Source organism: Heloderma suspectum, chromosome 16 (assembly GCF_057233095.1).
Source record: "Heloderma suspectum isolate Gila_16-S chromosome 16, 16-S_ref, whole genome shotgun sequence".
Classification (NCBI taxonomy): Eukaryota; Metazoa; Chordata; class Lepidosauria; order Squamata; family Helodermatidae; genus Heloderma; species Heloderma suspectum.
Window position 1 is genome coordinate 3,975,194 of NC_139473.1, and position 14,802 is coordinate 3,989,995.

The 14,802-nt window shown below is 52.2% G+C and overlaps 1 protein-coding gene and 1 pseudogene across 1 annotated transcript in view; one reads left to right on the forward strand and one right to left on the reverse strand.

Moving 5' to 3' along the window:
- LHFPL7 (LHFPL tetraspan subfamily member 7) overlaps nt 1-14,802 on the reverse strand; it is an 84,879-nt gene that overhangs the window by 12,333 nt on the left and 57,744 nt on the right. The window lies entirely within an intron of this gene.
- On the forward strand, nt 10,946-14,594 carry LOC146334860 (sodium/potassium-transporting ATPase subunit alpha-2 pseudogene; annotated as a pseudogene).

A 14,802-nucleotide genomic window follows, 5' to 3' on the forward strand; every position in this document is an offset into this window, starting at 1 on the left:
CTTCTTCTCCCTGTAAGGAATGGTTTCTTTTGGTTTAATTTTACTCGGAACAGGCGGCAATCTCCACGTTATGTGAAAACAATATTGATGAGTTTCCATCAGAACGGAAGATTTTGTCAGTTTCCTTTTCTCTCTCCCCTCAGGCCGTGGCAGCACTCGCAAGAGGCAGCAGGCAGCAGATGCAGCGTGGCTGGCGTGGCCACGTACGGTGTAGTCGGCGATCGATCATTTTGGATCGCATGATGCCTGCAGTCCCAGAAGCTCCTTCCTTGATGTCTGCAGAGGAACCGCCACAAAATCCTGTCGTCTGTTGCAAGGAATTCTGGGAAGGCTTTCAGAGCACACGGTCTGTTCATGCAGGGCACCCAGGGTAAACCGCCCCTAGTGGGAGGTTGACTGTCGCACCGCTGCATGATTCAGAATTCTTTCTAGCTTCAGGGAACGCTTTCCAGGCTAACTTGCTCCTAGGCCACAAAAGCCTGGCAGGCGAGCAAAGATCCCAGGATACCATTTTGAAAACTGCTGGGATAAAAGCCAATCTTTCTTGACGCCGACGTACAGTGGGGGTAGTGGTAAATTATCCCCATACCTACACCCCCAAGAAGACTCCAAAATTGCAGGCAGCCAACTTGATCCAGATCAACAAACCACTTCTAGGAATTTTCAGATTCTAGGAGCAGGTCTTAGGTAAAGCTAATAGGTCTTGATTGCCAAGCCTCCCGCAAGACACTTCATAACAAGGAACAATATATTATTGCTGGGAAAATCCAGTTTCCCCCGGCTACTGTGAGAGTGGCATCTCAGCTGAGAGGGAACAAGGAAGTCGGGGGGGGGGGGGAGATGTCATCAGCATCCCTGTTAATAAAAAAGTACCGGCACCATGTCCCCGTGATCCCTAAGTCCACGACACCACTGCCCACGTATGACTAACGTTTTGACGGACATTCAGAGGAGATCTACAGCAGGACTGGGCGGCCACCGAATCCCAACAGCCGTATCGGTCTCAGCGACCAAAGGACTGGTTCCCCTTTGTCCCCCCCCCCCCGCCTGCACAGAAACCTCACTGGACCACTTACTTTTCTTCCGTGAAAATAAGAAATGATGGGCCATCACTATCTTGGCTCTCCTCAGCAAGGCGGCGGGTGGCAAAGATTTACCAACCTGAGGCGGCCATTTGCAGCCCTCTGGAGACCGCGAGAGCATGCCAAGGACCTTGCCTGTCGGGAAGGGTGAAGCAATCTGACATGGCACAAGCTTTGCAGACACCGGCGCTTTTGTGTCGCCAGTGAGGAAGGTTTAAAGGCAGCTCCGTTTGCTTGGCAGGTTTGGTGGGGAGGGGAGAGAGAACACATGCGAATTTGCCTCTCAGACAGCTTTTTTCCTCCTTCCTTTTTTAGCCTTTGTTCATCTGTTCTGTTTGGATGCTGCTTTTCTAGTCTGGTTGGCTTCATCCATTTTGGTGCATTCCTTCAGTCTTCCCCAACCTGGTGCCCTCCAGATGTTTTGGACTTCAAATCCCATGAGGCCCAGCTGATGTGGCCAATGCTCAGGAATGCTGGGAGCTGCAGTCCAAAACATCTGGTGGGGCACCAGGCTGGGGAAGGGTATATTCGTTATTTGGTGCTGTTTTTATTAACTGTTTGATTGGAGGCTGCCCTGACTGTGTATTCGAAGGACAGGGTGGAAAACTAAATCAGAAACAAGCAAATAAATATTTTAAAATCCCAGCTGGATCAAAAGGGACCAGAAACTTTGCCTGTGCAGAACAGGGGCACAACACCTCTTCATCCATATCAGCCTGGACCCATGCATTGAAGTCATCTCTGGAGAATCCCTTCCAGGCTTCTCCAGGTGGCCCCACCCCCTTTCCCCTGGCCTCGCCCCACCTGACCAGACATTTCATGTGTCCGGCCAGCTATGTTGCTCACCGAAATCTGCAGGAGGCAAACGCTTGCTTATTGTTCTCGGAGCATCGGAATATTGCACACTTGTGTGCTCAATAGAGAGATGCAGACTCGAACACCAACGGTTGGGGCGGGGTCTTTCTCTCCAGGCTGCTAATGAAGGCTCTTTGGCAGGGTCAAAGAAAGAGCGTTCAATTCATCACGCCCACCTCAGGTCCTAGGAAAGTTCAGAAGACCCCGCTCCTCCATCTCCTCGTAAAAAAACCCAGTGGCAGCAACGCCACCACCTCCCACCGGCAAACAACCCCCACCCCCCAGCCCGTTCCACCTGACTGCTTCCGACGGGCCATAAATCAGCTTCGCATCCAGGAACGCCCCCACCCAGCCCTTTCCAGAGCATCTCCGCTCTTTTCCTCCTCGTAGTCAAGGGGGTGTCTCATTCTAGCCCTCAGGCAGACAGACCCCCAAAGTCAAAGACTGAGAGCAGCTTCCCCTCAACCGGCTACCCTCCAAATGTGTCCAACTAAAACTCCCATCATCCCCTGCCACCACCACCATTGGCTGGGTATGATGGGAGGCATAGTCCAGCTAGGGAAGGATGGATCCGTCCATTTTCCATTTCACTTGGTCTCTCACTTTTCCAGCCTTCGTCCCATTTCTCCATCAGTTCGCAAATTTTTCAAAGTGTTTTGTGAACATTTCTGTTGACACCACAGCTCAGTTGCAGAGGAGGCTGGTGGCTTCAGTGTCAGTCAGAACCAGCCTCTAAAGAGTTCTGGCCGGTTCTGACTGAAACCCGGAGCGGATTCACTGCCCCACTGACATCAGAGCCACCAGCCCCCACTGGCAGAGCCTCTGCTTTACACGCAAACGGTCCCAGGTTCAATTCCCAGCATCTCCAGGTAGGGCTGGGGAAAACAACCTTGTCTGAACCCCCCAAAGAATTGCTGCCAGTCAGTGTAGCCCAGGCATAGGCCTTTAGGGGGCCTGTGGGCCCATTGGGGAATTTGGGAAACCGCCCTGGGCACCACCACAAAATGGCTGCCATGGGAGGAATGGCTAATCACAAAAGGCAAGTTACCTGCCCCAAAGACTGAGTACAAGACAGGTGTGGGAGCTGAGCCCCAACAGACTAAACAACTGCTTTGAACCCACAGTTTTCAGCACCAGCAGAAACATATTTCATGAAAGGTGAACTCTTTTTATCTCCCCTGCCAACCAAAACATCCCCCCTGTCTCTTTTTCTCTTTCTTTTACTCTCTTTCTTTTACTCTGCATGGGAGCGATGCAGAGGAACGCACTGGCCTGTAGCCACCCACCATATTAATTTCCCAAGAATGTCTCAGAGCCCTGCGTGGGGCCCGGGGGGCGGGGGGGAGTGGTTCATGGGAAATGAAGATGGCAGCAGCTGGAGGCCCTCGCTTTACTTTGAAGCAATCCCGGCCTTCCAGTCTATGCGTTTTTCTGCAGACTTTTTCAGGCAGACACATTTTCCTCCAAGCAATTTCCCATGGAATAGAATCACAGAGTTGGTAGGCATCTCAGAGGTCAGCTGCAGGGTGCAGCTACAGCAGGGGTGTTGAACCCCAAGGGCCGAACGCCATTCCGCAGAAGCTCTCAGTGGCCGCGTCCCAGGGGTGGGCGGGGCCAATGCAAAAGGGGTGTGGCCAAACAACACAGATACCAGCACAATGGAGCTTCAAGCTCTTCCTGCCAGTAATGTAGCCTTCAGAGAGGCATTTCAACCTTTTAGAATTGGGGGGGGGGGATTGCAAAAGCTGGGAAACCACCAAAAAGTGAAAGAGAGCCCACTACCTCCTGAGGCATTCTGGGAACAGAGCAATTTTGTGTGAAGTTCCCCAAACATTTTAGTGCCGATGTTGGGGAATGTGCGCTGTTTTTGTGTGCATCTTCCTTGGCCAACTGCATCGAAAACTTCAGAAATGGACGAATCCGATGGCAAACACTGTTTTTGTTTAGGTTCAGGAAGTGCGGATTTGGCAAGTTCGCACGCGAATGCAAACTGAAGAAATTTCTCTTCCACCCCTACCTGAGGGTCAGCAGGGTTTCCAGGATCTTCACCCTCCACCCCCAGGGAGGAGACTGGCACAGCAATCTTTACGGCAAGTATCCCGTGGAAGTCTGCTGCCAAACCATTTCTTTATTTACACACAAAAAGAGCCACCTCTAGTGAGAACAAATTCCCTATTAATCACTCCCTTATCTCCGAAAGGAGGAGCAGCGATCTCAAGGGCAGACGTATTCTTTGCTTTGTTTTATAGAACAAGGCAGTTGCAGATCTTGTGGCAGGAAAAATTTATCTTTTTGCCAGAGAGAGAGAGAGAGAGAGAGAGAAAGAGAGAGACTTCCTTAGAGGTGAACTGGGATCTTTAATTAAAAATATAAACGGATATTCAAACACACGTTAGATCAGCAATAGAAGACAGCCATTCTTGAAGTGTACATTTCCAAGAACAGTTCTTTTTGTAATGTAATCACAGTCACATTGGCTTGTTCTATTATTCCGCCAACTTAGGCTTTCGCATGGCTCTAAGGAAACCAGATAACAGAAAGATGGTTTTGTTTTGTTTTTTTTACTGTTTAAAAATATCCCTACAGCTCTACACCATCTTGGGAGGCCATGGAATTTCTGAGAAAAGTGCAATCAGACCTGTTGAGAAAATGAATCAGTATTTCGCTACGCCAGCGTCCTAGCATCTCCATGCTGGTTCCTTGTCACTGTCTTGGCTCGAATCAAAGGGCGGTGGATGACCTGCAACCCCCTAAAATGGCATGGCACGGAATACAGATGAACAACCGTGGCTTCTTAAGATCAACTGGGAACGCTCTGAATTACAGGAGCGTAGAGTAGTGGTCGAAGGAACAGAGGAAGCTGCGTTAGACCGAGTCAGATCTGTGGTCCACCTGTCTCTCAGGTAGGCAAACTTTCCGCCCTCCAGATGACTTGGACTACCATTCCCAGAATCCCCTGACCACTGGCCATGCTGGCTGGGGGTCAGGGAGCTGTAGTCCAAAACATCTGGAGGGCACCATGTTGTCCACCCCTGATCTAGCTCAGTGAGTTGTATCCAATGGGCTGTATCCACTGTGAGTCTAACTTATGTCCCATTCATTTCAATGGGTCTACTCTAAGTAGGACTAACATTGGAGTCACCCCAGTACTGTCTACACCAGCCTTTCCCCAAACAGGTGCCCTCCGGATGCGCTGGGATTGCAACTCTCATCATTCCAGGTTATGCTGGCTGGGAATGAGGGGGGTGGTGGTCCAACAGATCTGGAGGGCTCCTGCTTAGGCAGCAGCTCTTGGGGTTTCAGATCAGGGTCTTTTCGCCCAGCCCTGCCTTGAGGTGCTGGGGATGGAACCTTCTCTATGCAAAATGGGGCGAGGGCCATACCACAAAGCTACAGCCCTCCGCGCTCGTCTGGACCGAGGAGCAAGCATCAGGGAGTGTGAGCTGCTGGCACAGAGGGGACCTGGTTCCATAAGGGGATCTGGGTGGGCCCATCTCTGGAGATCCCGGTTTGGGAGTCTCTGGCTCCTGGCTGACAAAGTCTGGCTTGGTGTCAGGTGGCTGGTTTGGGTTCAGCTCCCCTGGAGCTCTGGATTAAGAACACAATTCCCTCCTCCACTTCCCAGGCTCCGGATCATGACAAATGCCCCTGCATCGCCAGGCAAGGGGAGCGTCCATCCTACTGGCCCGACTGCTCACATCCTTTGTGACAATAAACTCTATGTTGCCTTTCTGCAGAGGCTGTTTGGCTCTGACGTGGCTTCCTTTCTCAGAGAAGCCCTGCCCTCTGCGCTCGTCTGGCCCACAGATAAGGGGCGTGTGCGCATGTACGTGAAAGAGAGAAACCGCTTGCATCTTTTCATCAGCTCAGAAGCTGTCACAAGTCCACAGCCAATTGATCAGGGCAGCGTGGAAGAATGAACTCAATCCCACCGTTCGCTGAAGGAAGGTAGCAAGTCCCACCGGCTCTCTCTCCGGAGACAAATGGAGAGAAACTTGTCGAATGGCTGTGGCGTGCTCCCTTCCGCTGTTGTTTTGGCACTGGGATCAACACTTGTCAACATGCTAACACAGCGGCAGGGCATTGGAGGCTGGTGGGGAGTGCATCAATATAGGCGGACGGGCCCGATCCTTCCCCACTGCTGCAGACGGCCACTTAATCACCAGGCACTGAGCGGTAGCAACTGTGAACTGAAACACTTCCCCCCAGGGACAGACAAACTGCCGGCTTTCCCCATTTGTGGGGGGCAGTTGCATAATTTTAAAGCTGGTTTATTACCCCCCCCCCCATTTTGGCTGTTTATTGCTCTTTCCTAGGCTATGCTCTCTTTGCTAGAAAAATGACCAGTGGTATAGTGGAACCAGGACTCACAGGGACGCTGTGCTGGCACTTTTTTATTAGCAGGGACACAGACTTCATCCGCCACCCGCTCTGACTTCTCTGTTCCCTCTGAGCTTAGCTGTAATCTGCACAGTAACTGGGGGAAAATGAATTTTCCCAGCAACAACAGACTGTTCCCTGTTGCAATGCAAAGTCTTTGGGGGTGGGTTGGTCTGGAATGGGCCATGAAGACAACATCAGCTTTATCAAAGAGCTGTTCCTGGTGGAGATGAAAACTGCCAGAACTGGTTTGTGGACCTGGATCAACATGGCTGCCTGCATTTCTGGGACTCTCCTGGGGAGCCTGGCTATGGGGAATGTTGCAATGAATACCTGCACTTCCAAACTGACCACAGCACCACCGTTAAAGACTCACCCAAGAGCTGAGCTGGTGAGATCCAAAAAACGAACGCCTTGTTACAAACTTGGCAGATCCTTTGCCTGTTAAAATGAAGGACATTTTACTAGAATGAGACAGCATGGTTAGAGAGTCCCAAAAAGGACTGGAGAGATCCAAGTTCAAATCCCTGTTCAACCTTGGGTCAGTCTCTCAGCCTAACCTACCTCGCAGGGTTGTTGTGAGGATAAAAATCAGGCCGTGCCTTGATCTCTTTGCAGCAAAGATGGGATATCATTGAAATCAATCAGTTGTTCCAAGCCAGTGGGTGGCTCAGCTCAGCCTCCCCAAACCCGGTGCCCAGCAGATCTGAAGGACTACAAATCCCATCATCCTAAACCAGCATGGTGGGAACCAGCTACAAATCCCATCATCCTAAACCAGCATGGTGGAAACCAAACATCCCCCAGCAAGTTGGGGAAAAGGATCCCCCGGTTTCTAACACAACTGCAACCAGGATGGAATGGGGGGGGGGGGAGATGCTAAATTCAGCACCATGGCTAGCTCCCAGATTGTCTGGAAGGAAATGGAGGTTTTTCTTTCTTTAGACCCCACACAAAGGGGGGGGGCAAATTTAGAGGGTAAGCGGTTGGGTGGGAGGGTTTAACCCCCCCTTACCCATGAGCGGTGGTCCCAATCCTGATTGGAGGCCCACATGCTTACACTAACGTATAAAATAAAGACAGGACTTGTTGTTGTTGTTCAGTCGTTCAGTCGTGTCCGACTCTTCGTGACCCCATGGACCATAGCACGCCAGGCCTTCCTGTCCTGCGCTCTCTCCCGGAGTGTGCTCAGGTTCATATTCATTGCATCCGTGATGCTATCTAGCCATCTCATCCTCTGCCGTCCCCTTCTCCTTTTGCCTTCAGTCTTTCCCAGCATCAGGGTCTTTTCCAGGGAGTTTTCTCTTCGCATTAGGTGGCCAAAATATTTGAGCTTCAGCTTCAGTATCTGTCCTTCCAATGAGCACTCAGGGTTGATTTCCTTTAGGATGGACTGATTTGACCTCCTTGCAGTCCAGGGGACTCGTAAGAGTCTTCTCCAGCACCACAGTTCAAAAGCATCGATTCTTCAGCGCTCAGCCTTCCTTATAGTCCAGCTCTCACAGCCATAAATTGCTACTGGGAAAACCATAGCTTTGATTAGACGGACCTTTGTCGGCAAGGTGATGTCTCTGCTTCTTACTATGCTGTCTAGGTGTGCCATAGCTTTCCTCCCAAGGAGCAAGCGTCTTTTAATTTCATGGCTACAGTCACCGTCTGCGGTGATCTTGGAGCCCAAGAAAATAAAATCTATCACTGCTTCCATTTCTTCCCCTTCTATATGCCAGGAAGTGATGGGGCCAGATGCCATGATTTTAGTTTTTTTTAATGTTGAGTTTCAAACCAGCTTTTGCACTCTCCACTTTCACCCTCAACAAGAGGCTCTTGAGATCCTCTTCGCTTTCTGCCATTAGGGTGGTATCGTCTGCGTATCTGAAGTTGTTGATAATTCTCCCAGCAATCTTAATTCCGATCTGTGATTCATCCAACCTGGCGTTTCTCATGATGTACTCTATATAAATTAAATGAGCAGGGTGACAATATACAGCCTTGTTGTACTCCTTTCCCAATTTTGAACCAACCGGTTGTTCCATGTCCGGTTCTTACTGTTGCTTCTTGACCCTCGTACAGGTTTCTCAGGAGACAGGTAAGGTGGTCTGGTACTCCCATCTCTTTAAGAATTTGTCACAGTTTGTTGTGATCCGCACAATCAAAGGCTTTAGCATAGAAAGACAGGACTAGCTCTATGCTATGCATTTAATGCAGCATGTAGTTTAATCTATAGACTTGGGGAGCGGAATTCGAATCATTGTACAGTTTCACCTCAAGTGAATGTTGGGGGTAAATCTGCAGATTCCTGCTTGGCAAGAGAAGCCAAGCAGAAGGACAATTTAAAAAAAGGGGGGGGGGTTTCCAATAAAAATAGCAGCATTTTTCAGTGGAGTTTCTCATTTTGCTAATAGCCAACAGATTTCCCCGTGCTTTTTGGAAACTATTCCCCTTGATTCTGATTTCCCGGCCAGGTCGTGCCTTGCAACAGAAGTGGGCAGACGCCAAGCTTGCAGGATCTACTGTGTGCTTTTTTCACTAGAAACCCCTGGGGTCCAGCAAGCAAGGCCAGGCACAAAACGATGGCTCAAGAGGGGAGGAGCCAGTGGAAAATGGTGGCTTGGGGGCAGAGCTAGATCCGGAATCCTGGCTCAGAGCTAATTACCAGCTGCCCCTCATGAACCATTACAGACCTGACCATACAAATACAGATCCACACCTGAGTGGCTGCAGTCAGGGATGTGGATACAAAACTCCCAAACTGCCCTTCCCTGCCAGAAAAAACACCTACAATGTACTCTGAAACTTAAGAACAGCTGCCTGAGTTTTGCTGCTTCTTTTTTTCCTCTTCCCTCCCAATCCCCTTTTCCTTTTGTGCTGTGACTTTTAGCCTGTAAACCTGAGAGCAGGGACAGTCTCGTTATTAATCTCAATCAAAGGGGTGCAATTTATACTCACATATTACAGGTGAGTATCATGCAGGGTAAGAGACAAAAGCATGGCAGAGTGTGTATTTGTTAAATGTGCATTTAAAAACAACAACAACTTGCCATTGTAAAAGGTGTTCAGAAACATTTGTTGATCTGCTGTGGGTCACCGGGAGATGGGTCTGTAGATATACTGATGTTCCCTTCTGCCCGCCTTTGCCTTACAGACGGTTCTATGGTCACGGTGCAAAGGCGTTCGGTCAGCCCTGCCCAGATCTTGAACCTGGTGTATCCTCAGAGGAAGAGTAGGGGGAGCAGCCCGCCGCCCACAACAAATCCCAGCACCAACAATAAAGCAGAGTACTCCACCATCGCCACGGAGCCTTTGGGCCACAGGGTGTCAGATAAGGCCAAGGAAGACCCGAGTTCGAATCCCCCACTTGGGTGTGAAGTTCTGTGGATGACCATTGGAGCGAGACACCGTCTCTTGGCCTGACCCACCTCGCAGGGCTGTTATGAGGATTCGCATGGCAGGGAGAGCCTTGGAGGAAAGGCAGGGTAGAAAAACATAATGAAGGAAGAAGGATTTATTTTTAAGGTTTGAAACAGGCCAGTGGCAAAACCCAAAGTTTTGCAATGCCTGTCAATCCAGCTACTCATCCACCTCACCATTCCCAATTTTTTGCACGGCTTCCTCAAGTCCAAGGGAGGGGGAACAGAAGCTCACAACAACGCCCCTCCCCAAAGTGTTCTTTTGACAAAGCCAGAACTGCTGTTTTTTTTTTTAAAAAAAAAAATTACAGTCCCTATGCAGTTATGCTTTGGTGGTTGCTATGGTGCCATGGCACATTTTTTCACACGGCAGAGGAAACCCCCCGGAGACCGAAGAATAGCCGCTCGGATCGGTGGGACGTGGTGTCCGTCTCGCCTCTTGACCCGGCTGACACTCGCATTCAATGGCCCCCGACGTCCGCTGCATCCCAAAACGCCCAGCAGCAAAGAGAAACGCTTGGGAAGATGAGAAAGAGAGAGAGACGATTGTTCAGCCTTGACGGCAGACACGTTGCGAAGCCTGAATTCTAATTGCGCCGGAGACAGGGACGAGACGGCAGGGTTAATTTAGGGGCCCCGGAGCCGTCGCAAAAAGACATTTCTTTCTTTTGGGAGGCTGGCTTTTTAGGAGAGGGACAAAACAGGATTTTCTTGGGTGGGGGATATGATCAAGCGCGATACGGGCTAGTCTCCCACGCTCAGTTCCGAAACATGCCTGGTTGCTTCAGGCCAGGGGTGGTCCTCCAGATATTTTGGCCTACAACTCCCATCAGCCCCAGCCAGCAATAGTCAATGATGGGTGTTGTAGGCCAAAACCTTTGGAGGGCTGGGAGCTACCCACCCCGGCATGTTTCAGACTCGGCATGGGAGATGAGCCTACATCATCCTGGATCGTGTCCTGCTCGGGGGGTTCCCATTGGGGCACCTGGTTGATCCCTGTGGGAAACAGGATTTCAGGCAAGATCGGCCTTCAGTCTGATCCACCACGGCTCTCTGAACGTCCTTAAGGCACCCTGGTTTTCGTCATTTGCTGCAACAACAACCCCCTGCCCCATGCAAGGCTCCGCTCTGGAAACTATCACCTTCATCGCTCCTTTTGCCCCAGACTAATCCAGAACAAGGGTGGAGAGTTTAAACCTTCCCCCCAAAGGTTGTCCTCGAAAACCTAAAGCCAGGAAACGGGCCCCTGGTTGGTTGCCAGGAAGCTTGGCTGCCAGGGGACCTAAGAGCAGCCTTGTAGAGGGCAGGGCCTTTCTTGCTAGGAAAGGGGGCCTTGATAGGTCACTAGGAGGCATGATATCGCCAGTGCACTTAGTGATGTCATCAGTGGAGGAGGGGGCCAGGCCTCAGTTGCTAAGAGACAGCGCTTGCGCCATAGCAGCAGGGAATGGGTGTGTCCTTGGATGCTGTGGGTGGGGCTCAGCTGCTAGGAGATGAAAGCTTGGCTGGTTGCTAGGTGGCGCATACTCTCTGTCCCGTTTTCCGTTGCAAAGGTGGGCTGGTTTGCTCCGCTGGTGGATCATCTACTGGCCCATCCTCTGTCTACCGCTGACATACTTTTCCTTAACTGTGCTACGGGAGGTGGGGGGATTTTCCAGGGGTCCAGCTCCCTTCATTTTTCTGGTGCCTCCTCCCCAAGACCCCCTATCTCCATCTCTTCCTTGCTCCTGCCCCCACTTGTACTGCCATATGCCACTGACAGGGGAAGCCTGAGGAGGGATCTGACAAGGGGTATCCTGCCCCCATCATGGGAGGGAAAAAGACAAAAACTTCGCTGCTCCAAAAACTGTGCCTGTGGTGTGTCAAGGGAGCCAAGAACAGACCTGAGGAAGATCTGGAAGAGCTGAAAAAGGAAGTGGACCTCAATGACCACAAGCTGTCTTTGGATGAAATCGGCCTTAAGTACAAGGTGGATTTATCCAGGGGTCTCACAAAAGCCCGAGCAGCCAAGATCCTGGCTCGGGACGGCCCCAATACCCTTACCCCCCCGCCAACCACACCGGAGTGGGTGAAGTTCTGTCGGCAGCTCTTTGGTGGTTTCTCCATCCTGTTGTGGATTGGAGCCATCCTTTGCTTCCTGGCCTACGGCATCCAAGAGATGATGGAGGAGAATCCCATGAGAGACAACCTTTACCTGGGTGTGGTGCTGGCGGGCGTGGTGATTGTGACGGGCTGCTTCTCCTACTACCAGGAGGCCAAGAGTTCCAAGATCATGGATTCCTTCAAGCACATGGTGCCTCAGCAAGCCCTTGTGATCCGGGATGGCGAGAAGCTGCATATCACCGCCGAGAATGTGGTCGTGGGGGATCTGGTGGAGGTGAAAGGAGGAGACCGGATTCCTGCCGACCTGCGGATCATCTCCGCCAGTGGCTGCAAGGTGGATAATTCCTCCCTGACAGGCGAGTCAGAACCACAGAGCCGGTCCCCAGAGTTCACCAGCGAGAACCCACTGGAGACACGCAACATCTGTTTCTTCTCGACGAATTGCGTGGAAGGTACAGCCCGGGGCATCGTCATCTTGACAGGGGACCACACGGTGATGGGCCGCATTGCTTCCCTGGCCTCCGGCTTGGAGGAGGGGCCCACCCCCATTGCCATGGAGATAGAACACTTCATCCACATCATCACTGCGGTGGCCGTCTTCCTGGGAGTGAGCTTCTTCATCCTGTCCCTCCTCCTTGGCTATACCTGGCTGGAGGCCGTGGTCTTCCTGATTGGCATCATCGTGGCCAATGTTCCAGAAGGGCTCCTGGCCACAGTCACGGTGTGCCTGACCCTTACAGCCAAGCGCATGGCTCGCAAGAACTGCCTGGTGAAAAACTTGGAGGCCGTGGAGACACTGGGCTCCACCTCCACCATCTGCTCAGACAAGACCGGCACCCTGACCCAGAACCGCATGACTGTCGCCCACATGTGGTTCGACAATGAGATTCATGAAGCAGACACCACTGAGGAGAAGGCGGGGGCAATGTTTGGTAAGCGCTCGCCCACGTGGACAGCCCTGGCCCGCATCGCCAGCCTCTGCAATCGGGCAGACTTCAAAGTAGGACAGGAGGATGTCCCCGTTGCAAAGAGGGACACGACGGGCGACGCCTCTGAGTCTGCACTCCTGAAATGCGTCGAGCTGTCCTGCGGGTCGGTTGCGGAGATGCGGAGAAAGAACACCAAGGTCGCAGAGATCCCCTTCAACTCTACTAACAAATACCAGCTGTCTGTCCACGAAGCCGAAGACAAACCTAGAGGTCACCTCCTGGTAATGAAGGGGGCTCCCGAGAGGATCTTGGACTTCTGCTGCACCATCCTGCTGCATGGGAAGGAAGTGAACCTGGACAAGAAGATGCAGGATGCCTTTCAGGACACCTACCACAAGCTGGGGGGTCTGGGTGAGAGGGTGCTGGGCTTTTGCCACTGCTACCTCCCAGAGCGCCAGTTTCCCCGGGGTTTTAAGTTCAATGTGGAGAAGCTCAACTTCCCCATCAACAAACTCTGCTTCGTGGGGCTCATCTCTATGATCGACCCGCCGCGGGCCGCCGTGCCGGATGCCGTCGGCAAATGCCGAAGTGCCGGGATCAAAGTGATCATGGTGACTGGGGACCACCCCATCACCGCCAAAGCCATCGCCAAGGGAGTGGGCATAATCTCTGAAGGGAACGAGACCATGGAGGACATCGCTGCCCGGCTCAACATCCCCGTCAGTGAGGTTGACCCGCGGGAAGCCAAGGCATGTGTCATCCACGGCTCCGAGCTCAAGGACATGACCGCTGAGCAGCTGGATGAGATCCTCAGGAACCATCCGGAAATTGTCTTTGCCCGCACATCCCCACAGCAGAAGCTCATCATCGTGGAAGGATGCCAGCGGCAGGGGGCCATCGTGGCTGTGACAGGCGATGGGGTGAACGACTCCCCAGCCCTCAAGAAGGCGGACATCGGCATTGCCATGGGCATCGCTGGCTCTGACGTCTCCAAGCAGGCGGCAGACATGATCCTCCTGGACGACAACTTCGCCTCCATCGTAACGGGCGTGGAGGAAGGCCGCCTGATCTTTGACAATCTGAAGAAGTCCATCGCTTACACCCTGACCAGCAACATCCCGGAGATCTCCCCGTTCCTGCTCTTCATCATCCTCAACATCCCGCTGCCCCTGGGCACCATCACCATCCTGTGCATTGACCTGGGCACAGACATGGTGCCTGCCATCTCCCTGGCCTACGAGACGGCGGAGAGCGACATCATGAAGAGGAAGCCGCGGGACTCCAAGGCGGACAAGCTGGTGAACGAGCGGCTCATCGGCATGGCCTACGGGCAGATCGGCATGATGCAAGCTCTCGCCGGCTTCTTCACCTACTTTGTGATCATGGCTGAGAACGGCTTCCTTCCCTACACCTTGCTGGGGATCCGCCTGGACTGGGACGACCACTCCAAGAACGACCTGGAGGACAGCTACGGCCAGCAGTGGACGTACGCGCAGCGAAAGAAGGTGGAGTTCACCTGCCACACAGCCTTCTTCATCAGCATCGTGGTGGTGCAGTGGGCAGACCTGATCATCTGCAAGACCCGCAAGCTGTCTCTCTTCCACCAGGGCATGAGGAACCGGATCTTGATTTTCGGCCTTCTCGAAGAAACAACCTTGGCCGCCTTCCTGTCGTACTGCCCGGGGATGGACGTGGCATTGCGCATGTACCCACTCCGAGTCACCTGGTGGCTCTGCGCCCTGCCGTTTAGCCTGCTGATTTTCGTCTACGACGAGGTCCGGAAGCTCATTATCCGTCAGCACCCAGGGGGGTGGGTAGAGAAGGAGACCTACTACTGATCAGGCCATCCATGGCTTTGCGGGGACACCCTTGGCAACCATTCCAAAACCCAGCTGAGGCTGCATTATTGTTGGTGCAGAATGACCCGAAAACTTATTTAAAACGGAAAGAGTGCCGTCTAAATCCTCTAAATAAAGAAAAGATTTTAAAAGGGGAAAGAGCCCAACCTGTTTTTATTTCCTATCTCCCCAAACCCCTCAAATTCCT